The following is an 8,842-nucleotide window of genomic DNA, read 5'->3' on the forward strand; positions in this document are numbered from 1 at the left end:
TCAGCTTCCTGGATTTTTTATTTCATCTGGCCTTCAGATATGAAAGACAGAGTGATCACACCTGTTTAGATTTGTCATCCATGTGACGAAATTAAAAGTATGCCGTTTGCAATAAACTTTGCATAAAATATTTAAATTTGCATTTAATTTTAATGGTTCAAAGAATGTCAGGGAAAATTTGTTGGCCCTCACGCATGTTCACGTCATCAAATATGGCCCTCTTTGAAAAAAGTTTGGACTTCCCTGATCTACATCATCCCTACGATCCACAAGTCGCTCCAAAATCCACCTGGCAGACCAATAATCTAGGCAATAAAGGGCCCTTTGGAAAAGACGGGAAAATATCTTTATGCATTACTTAAAGGGGTGGTTCACCCTAAAAACTACTTTTTTTTATTACACTGGCCCCCCACATTACAATACGATTAAGGCTATTATTATTTTTTTGATGCTGTACATACCTTTGTATAGCATATTCACCCGTTGCGAGTCCCGCGGGAGTGGGCGTTCCTCACATGTCTTTCGCCAATCGTGACGCGGCTTACGCGACGGGGGGAGCTAGTTTTTGGTCAAAATGTCAATCACAGACATGTGAGGAACGCCCACTCCGGCGGGACTCGCAACGGGTGAATATGCTGTACAAAGATATGTACAGCATCAAAAAAATAATAATAGCCTTAATCGTATTGTAATGTGGGGGGCCATTGTAATAAAAAAAAGTAGTTTTTAGGGTGAACCACCCCTTTAAGTAATGCATAAAGATATTTTCCTGTCTTTTCCAAAGGGCCCTTTATTGCCTAGATTATTGGTCTGCCAGGTGGATTTTGGAGCGACTTGTGGATCGTAGGGATGATGTAGATCAGGGAAGTCCAAACTTTTTTCAAAGAGGGCCATATTTGATGACGTGAACATGCGTGAGGGCCAACAAATTTTCCCTGACATTCTTTGAACCATTAAAATTAAATGCAAATTTAAATATTTTATGCAAAGTTTATTGCAAACGGCATACTTTTAATTTCGTCACATGGATGACAAATCTAAACAGGTGTGATCACTCTGTCTTTCATATCTGAAGGCCAGATGAAATAAAAAATCCAGGAAGCTGAAATATATGAAAGGAACACTGTAAAGTACATCACCAATTATTGATAATAAAGGTTGTCTGTCAACTTTTAGGTTAAAAAAAATATGAACAGGAACATAACACCAAGTATAAATGTTGTGTCCAACTATTTTCATAACTGATTAACTGAGATTTTACAATATATTTATCTCAATTGAAAAAAAAACCTTGCCTGCACTAATGTGAAGGGTGAATCTGAGATCTGGACTGCAGCACATTTCAGGTTCAAAGGCAGTGGTTTTGATGTGCAAAATGTCACGCAGGTGAGAGTCACTTAATATTGTCCTCACGCAGTTCTTGTTAAAGTTCATAGCAGAGAATGTCTTCTCACACATTAATGTTGAGCCAAACAAGCTCAGCATTTTCTTAGCCAATGTTCGAATCTCTTGAAACAAGCTCTTATCCAGTTGGCGGTAAAAGTGCACAAGAGAGAGCTGCTGGTGACGACTAAGTAACTGTAACAATGGAGCGCAATGAGCTTGAGCTGCAGCTGATCTGTAGCAGCATTGGGGTCAACAGAGAATGAAGAGAAGAAAAGACTGATCTCCTTTTCAATAGCTGCAAAATCTTGAAAGCGCTGTTTAAACTCCCCAGTCAGAGATGTGATGTCTGCTGCATACCTGCTGGTTTGCGCACTGATATTGTCCTGTGGAAAACTGTTCATTATTTCCTGCAAGGCTGAAAAATGTATGGTATTGGGCTGTGTTTGTGACAACTGCATTATGAAAAGTTGCAGCTTTGTTCCAAAGGCTTTGAAGTGTGAATGAAGCTGGTTCGCTGCTGCATCTTTCCCCTGAAGACTCGTGTTCAGTACATTCAGATGCTTTGTTATGTCAACTAGAAATCCCAAATCAGCCAGCCAAATAGGATCAGATAGTTCTCGCATCGGTTGTCCCTTTGTTTCTCCGATTTCCTTTCCGAGAGAGTAGAAATGCTGCAGTGCAGACCCCTGACTGAGCCATCGTACATCGTTGTGATATAAAACATCTTCGTATTTAGCCTGGATGTCCAATGGAAACTGTTTAAACTGGGGGTGGCACATGTCTTTAGAGCAAATAAAATGAATAGTCTTTACCACCGGTTTCATAACATGATCATATTTGAGATGTTTAGCACAGAGAACTTGTTGATGAATGATACAATGGAGTTTAACCACTTAAGGACCTGCTCATGTATATATACGTCCTGTTTTTAAAGATGGATATCTCGGTAACGGCAGCAACTGCTGCCACAACCGAGGTATCCATCTTTAGCATGAGCGGTCCTTTAAACGATAACGGCAGTCTCCGCTGCGAGATCGCCGTAATCGTCGGCGGGAGAGGCGGCCTCCGCCGTTTACCGGAGCCTTCGATAGCGGCGGAGGTGATTGGGTCCTTCAGCCTGCTGTGTGGGTATGCGAGTGAGGGCAAGATGGCCCCCACCCGTCCCCATAGCCTAGCAGGGCGGAAGGGACGTCAAAACGTCAGTCCCGCCCATGCGTCTTAAAGGCACATTTTTTAAATGTAATTTTTTCAAATGACAACATTTCTATTTATTTTTAATTTTTTTGCATTTAAGTCTAAATATAAGATCTGAGGTCTTTTTGACCCCAGATCTCATATTAAGAAGACCTGTCATGCTTTTTTCTGTTACAAGGGATGTTTACATTCCTTGTAATAGGAATAAAAGTGATAAATTTTTTTTTTCAGTGTAATAAATAATAAAAAAATAAAAATAAATAAGAAAACAAAAAAAATTTTTTTTAAAGCGCCCCGTCCTGACGAGCTTGCGCGCAGAATCAAACGCATACGTGAGTAGCGCCTGCATATGAAAACGGTGTTCAAACTACACAAGTGAGGTATCACCGCAATCGTTAGAGTGAGTGCAATAATTCTAGTCCTAGACCTACTCTGTAGCTCAAAAGATGCAACCTATAGAATTTTTTAAACGTCGCCTATCGAGATTTTTAAGGGTAAAAGTTTGACACCATGCCACGAGCGGGCGCAATTTTTAAGCGTGACATGTTGGGTATCATTTTACTCGGCGTAACATTATCTTTCACAATATATAGAAAAATTGGGCCAAATGTATTGTTGTCTTAATTTTTAATTAAAAAAAGTGATTTTTTTTCCAAAAAAAGTGCGCTTGTAAGACCGCTGTGCAAATACGGTGTGACAAAAAGTATTGCAATGACCGCCATTTTATTCTCTAGGGTGTTAGAAAAAAAATATATAATGTTTGGGGGTTTTAAGTAATTTTCTAGCAAAAAAAACTGTTTTAGTCTTGCAAACACCAAATCTGAAAAACACCTAAAGGTCCTTAAGTGGTTAATAGCTTTACCTCCTTCTTCGATCACCTTGTAACAGAATAGTGTCCTTGACGTATATCCATCGTCAATCACGGTGCCCGCCGGACCTGAAAAATAGTAAAAAAAAAAACGCTCCGCCTCCTGGGATGCTACCCACCATATGTCCGCTCTGCGCTTTGACAGTTCTTATATAGGTAAGGGGCATCATGGGATGTCAGAAGGGGGCGTTGCCACCGAGTGACGTAACTGGGTGGCCCCACACTTTGCATATATAAGAACTGTTAAAGCAGGGAGGAGTCAGATGGCAGGAGGCCTCTGTTTTTCGGGTCCGGCGGGCATCGTGATTTACAATGGATAAACATAAAGAGATAATAATTTTTTATTTTGTATTAAAGGATTGTGTGGTTATTACTTTGACACTTTTTTGTGAATGTGTAGGGGTACGATGTACCCGATACCCATTCACATGGGGGGGCAGGATCTGGGAGCCTTGTTAAAGGGGGCTTCCAGATTCCAATAAGCCCCCTGCCTGCAGACCCTGACAACCACAGCCCAGGGTTGTGGGGAAGTGGCCCTTGTCCCCATCAACATGGGGACAATTTCCTTTGGGGTGGGGATGCAGAGCCACCTTGCCCAAAAGCACCCTTCCCCATGTTGAGGGCATGTGGCCTGGTATGATTTAGGGGGGGGGGAACTTGCTCATCGGAAAAGGGTCTAGTATGGATTTTGGGGGAGGCCCTACTCCGAATAACCAAAAATGTATTTGAATTTTTATTCAGACCAAAACTAATTGCACTTGTCTAGTAAGGCTCCATTCACACTAATGCGTTTTTTGGTGCATTTTGCAGAAGAGCAGGGAAATTTTTTAACATGGGTTCCTATGGAACATGTTCACATCAATGCTTTTTTGTTCCTCTGAGTTTTTGGAAAGGGTCGGGGACTTTTTTTTCCCCGCAAAAAGCAGCGTTTTGCATGTAATAGAATTCAATGGACCCGCATCCAAAACACAAGTACCACGTTTTTACCGCGATTTGCGTTTTTTTTAACCTGTTTATTGCTGGTTGTTAAAGGAAATGTAACACAAATCGCGGTCAAAAAACGCAGCAATGACAGCAAAAACGCTCAAAAGCAACATGCATAGGTGTGAATCGAGCCTAAATATACAGGCTAGGGTAGTAAATAGACAGTTTAGTGTAGTATATAGACAGGGTAGTATATGGAAAGTTTATGCCTTCAATCACCCCCCATCTAGCACAGCTATGCACCTATGCCTTCAATCCCCCACATCCAGCATACATATGGCTCCGATACACCCCCCATTCAGCACACATATGGCTCCATTCACCCCTCCCCCTTAATCCAGCACACCTGTGGCATTATAATTTTCTATCTTATTTCCTGGTGTATACCAGGTATGGCTGCGGTGCACACTGAGGGCAGACCTAGAGGGTTTAAGCCTGCCCACATGTGGCTGCCTTGCATGGGCACTCCCTGGTGTCTGTGCAGAAGCCAAAGGAGTGGCCAGGCATTTGTATACCTGAACCACTTATATACTGTGCAGGGGTTTAAATCCTTTTTGCAACTACAAAAGGACACTTTTCTGTTCTACTATTATCAGCTTCAACATGCAATCTAGGCCTAACTGTAATTTCCCTCCTAGAAAAACTATTGAGGAATCCAGCTGAAACTATTATTATCAATGCATTACTCTGAGCTCACTGTCGATACTAAAACTAGATATTTGTCAGCCCAGCCTAAATGGTCCCTACTGACCCTCCAACTCTGATTTGTCAGAATTTGAGGAAATGTATAATGCCTTGTACACACGACCGTTTTTCACAACAAGAAAACGGCAATTTTTTATATTGGTTGTGAAAACTCGTCGAAAAACTGCCTGCAAAAAAATTGAAACCAGCTCTCTTTTTTCTCGTCGTGTTTCCCGTCAGTTTTTTCTTGTCGCGAGAAATGGTCGTATGTATGCTTTTCAGAGGGGAAAAAAACACGCATGCTCAGAATCAATTATGCAGCCCAAAGGGTGGCTACATTTGAAAGGAACTTCCCCTTTATAGTCCAGTCATACGTCACCGCGCTTTGGTCGGACATTTTTTTTGCATGATCGCGTCTATGCAAGTCAGGCTGGAGAGGAATCACGTCGGGAAAAATGTTTATTTTTTTTGGTGCCGAGAAAAATGGTCGTGTGTACGAGGCATAAGAACTCAATAAATGTCCTCTAAAGACAGGATTATCCAATTGAAGGTATTCTACCGCAGCTATTTTACATTATCCAGAAAGTGTTTTAGGTGTTGTGGTGTCCTAGTGTTCTACACGGCTTCTGCAACTGCCCTCAATTACTTACCTTTTGGGTTGAGACTAACATTTTTTATTTCATTAGCATTGGGCCTTCCTAAGTATTGCCAATATCTCCATGTCTGAATATTCTCAACATTTGTTGTGGATATTGTACTTTTATGCAAAGAAGACATGGGGCGGTACTTCCCCATCTCTTAACACTTGGCTGAAACTAATACTAGTCTAATGCCGCGTACACACGTCCGTTTTTCGGGTTGTAAAAAATTACGTTTTTTTTAATGTCATTAAAAACGATCGTGTGTGTGGGCTCCAGAGCATTTTTCACGATGTAAAAAAATGGCCATAAAAAATTTCGAACATGCTCTAATTTTTCACATCGTAAAAAATGGTCGTGCGTGGGCTTTAACGACATGAATAAAAGTGCATGCTCAGAAGCAAGTTATGAGACGGGAGCGCTCGTTCTGGTAAAACTAGCATTCATAATGGAGTAAGCACATTCATCACGCTGTAACAGACTGAAAAGCGCAAATTGTCTTTTACTAACACAAAAGCAGCCCAAAGGGTGGCGTCATCCACATGGAATTTCCCCTTTATAGTGCCGTTGTACGTCACCGCGGTTTGCTAGAGCATTATTTTTTCACGATCGTGTGTAGGCAAGGCCATTTTAATGATCGGGTTGAAAAAAAAACATTGTTTTTCTAGACCCTTAACCACTTAAGGACCGGACCAATATGCTGCTAAATGCCCAAAGGCGTTTTTACAATTTGGCACTGCGTTGCTTTAACAGACAATTGTGCGCTCGTGCGACGTGGCTCCCAAACAAAATTGATGTCCTTTTTCCCCCACAAATAGAGCTTTCTTTTGGTGGTATTTGATCACCTCTGCGGTTTTTATTTTTTGCGCTATAAACAAAAATAGAGCGACAATTTTGAAAAAAATGCAATATTTTTTACTTTTTGCTGTAATAAATATCCCCCAAAAACATATATAATTTTTTTTCCCTCAGTTTAGGCCGATACGTATTCTTCTACCTATTTTTGGTAAAAAAAAAAAAAAAAAATCGCAATAAGTGTTTATCGATTGGTTTGCGCAAAATTTATAGCGTTTACAAAATAGGGGATATTTTTATTGCATTTTTATTAATTATTTTTTTTTTACTACTAATGGCGGCGATCAGCGATTTTTTTCGTGACTGCGACATTATGGCGGACACTTCGGACAATTTTGACACATTTTTGGGACCATTGTCATTTTCACAGCAAAAAATGCATTTAAATTGCATTCTTTATTGTGAAAATGACAGTTGCAGTTTGGGAGTTAACCACAGGGGGCACTGAACGTGTTAGGCTTCACCTAGTGTGTGTTTACAACAGTAGGGGGGTGTGGCTGTAGGTCTGACGTCACTGATTGCGTCTCCCCTATAAAGGGGATGACACGATCGATGCGCCGCCACAGTGAAGCACGGGGAAGCCGTGTTTACATACGGCTCTCCCCGTTCTTCAGCTCCGGGGAGCGAACGCGACGGAGCGGCTATAAACGAATAGCCGCGCCGTCCTCCCGGATCGCTCCCCGAGGGAATCCGCCCGCCGCACGCAGCGCGGGGGTCCCGATCAGACCCCCGACCCACGGAAAGGCAAGGACTTATATATACATCCTTCTACCTGTCCGTGCCATTGTGCGGACGTAAATAGTCGTGTGGCGGGCGTTAAGGGGTTAAAAACGTCACTTTTTTACAACCCGAAAAACGGTCGTGTGTACACGGCATAACACTTTATGAGCTCAAAAACAAACTCCCCCAAAGTTGTTTGATAAGATAAAGGACTGTTGGGTTCTAGCCCACTAACTCTCTGTTTTGCTAATTTCTGCTACAATTTAGCTGTACCCAACATAAGCCTTATCTTCTTAAAGAGATGCTAAAGTCTAATTTTTTTGTGTGTTAAAAATAACAAACATGTTATACCTAAATGTTCTGTGCAGGGGTTTTGCACAGAACAGTCCGGATCCTCCTGTACTCTGGTCCCTCTTTGGCTCTCCTGGCCCCTCTCTCCTGTTGCGTGCCCCCACAGCAAGCAGCAGCTTCCTGTGTCCATTCAGACACAAAGCCCCAGCCCTGACCCGCCCCTTCCTCTCTCCTCATTTGCTCACTGACTTTGATTGACAGCAGTGGGAGCCAAAAGCGCTTCGCTGTTGTCTCAACCAATGAGGAGAGAGAGTTCCGGGCAGCCGAGTTTCTCATGCAACATTCCTGGATTGAGATGGCGCTCAGGTAAGTATTAGGGGGCCGAGGGGAGCTGCTGCACACCAAAGGTTTCATATCTTAAAGGGGTTGTAAAGGTTTTATTTTTTTTTTTTTTCTAAATAGGTTCCTTTAAGCTAGTGCATTGTTGGTTCACTTACCTTTTCCTTCAATTTCCCTTCTAATTGTTTTTTTCTTTGTCTGAATTTCTTACTTCCTGTTCCTCCTCGGTAAGCTGTTCTGGCTGAATAACCCCAAGCCAGATGATGGGGGCAAGCTTACGGAGGAGAAACAGGAAGTGAGAAATTCCGACAAAGAAAAAAAAACATTTAGAAGGGAAATCGAAGGAAAAGGTAAGTGAAAGAACAATGCACTAGCTTAAAAGGAACCCATTTAGAAAATAAAAACGAACCTTTACAACCCTTTAATGCGAACCTTTACAACCCCTTTAATGCATCAAGATAAAAAGCCTTCTGACTTTACAACCACTTTTACGGCTCGGTACACATATATGCGAAGTGGATGCATTTTTAACTGCATCCAATTCGCATAACATGTGAATCAGTCCAGCTTTCAATGGAGCCGGTTCACACATGTGCTGGTGGCCGCGTAGCGGCTTTAAAAAGTGTCCTGTGTATTTTTGGGTGTGATTTAAAGCGGAGCTCCACCCCATAGTGGAACTTCCGCTCATCGGAACCCCCCCCCTCCAGTGTCACATTTGACACCTTTCAGGGGGGAGGGGGGTGCAGATACCTGTCAAGACAGGTATTTGCACCCACTTCCGGGAGTCCTCTCTGCAGGGACTCTGCGGGGAGTACGTCACTTCTCGCCCCTGCCCGCTGTGTTCTGGGAAACACTCGGCTCCCAGAACACAACGGGAACCAGT

This window comes from Rana temporaria, chromosome 2, assembly GCF_905171775.1.
Source record: "Rana temporaria chromosome 2, aRanTem1.1, whole genome shotgun sequence".
Taxonomy (NCBI): domain Eukaryota; kingdom Metazoa; phylum Chordata; class Amphibia; order Anura; family Ranidae; genus Rana; species Rana temporaria.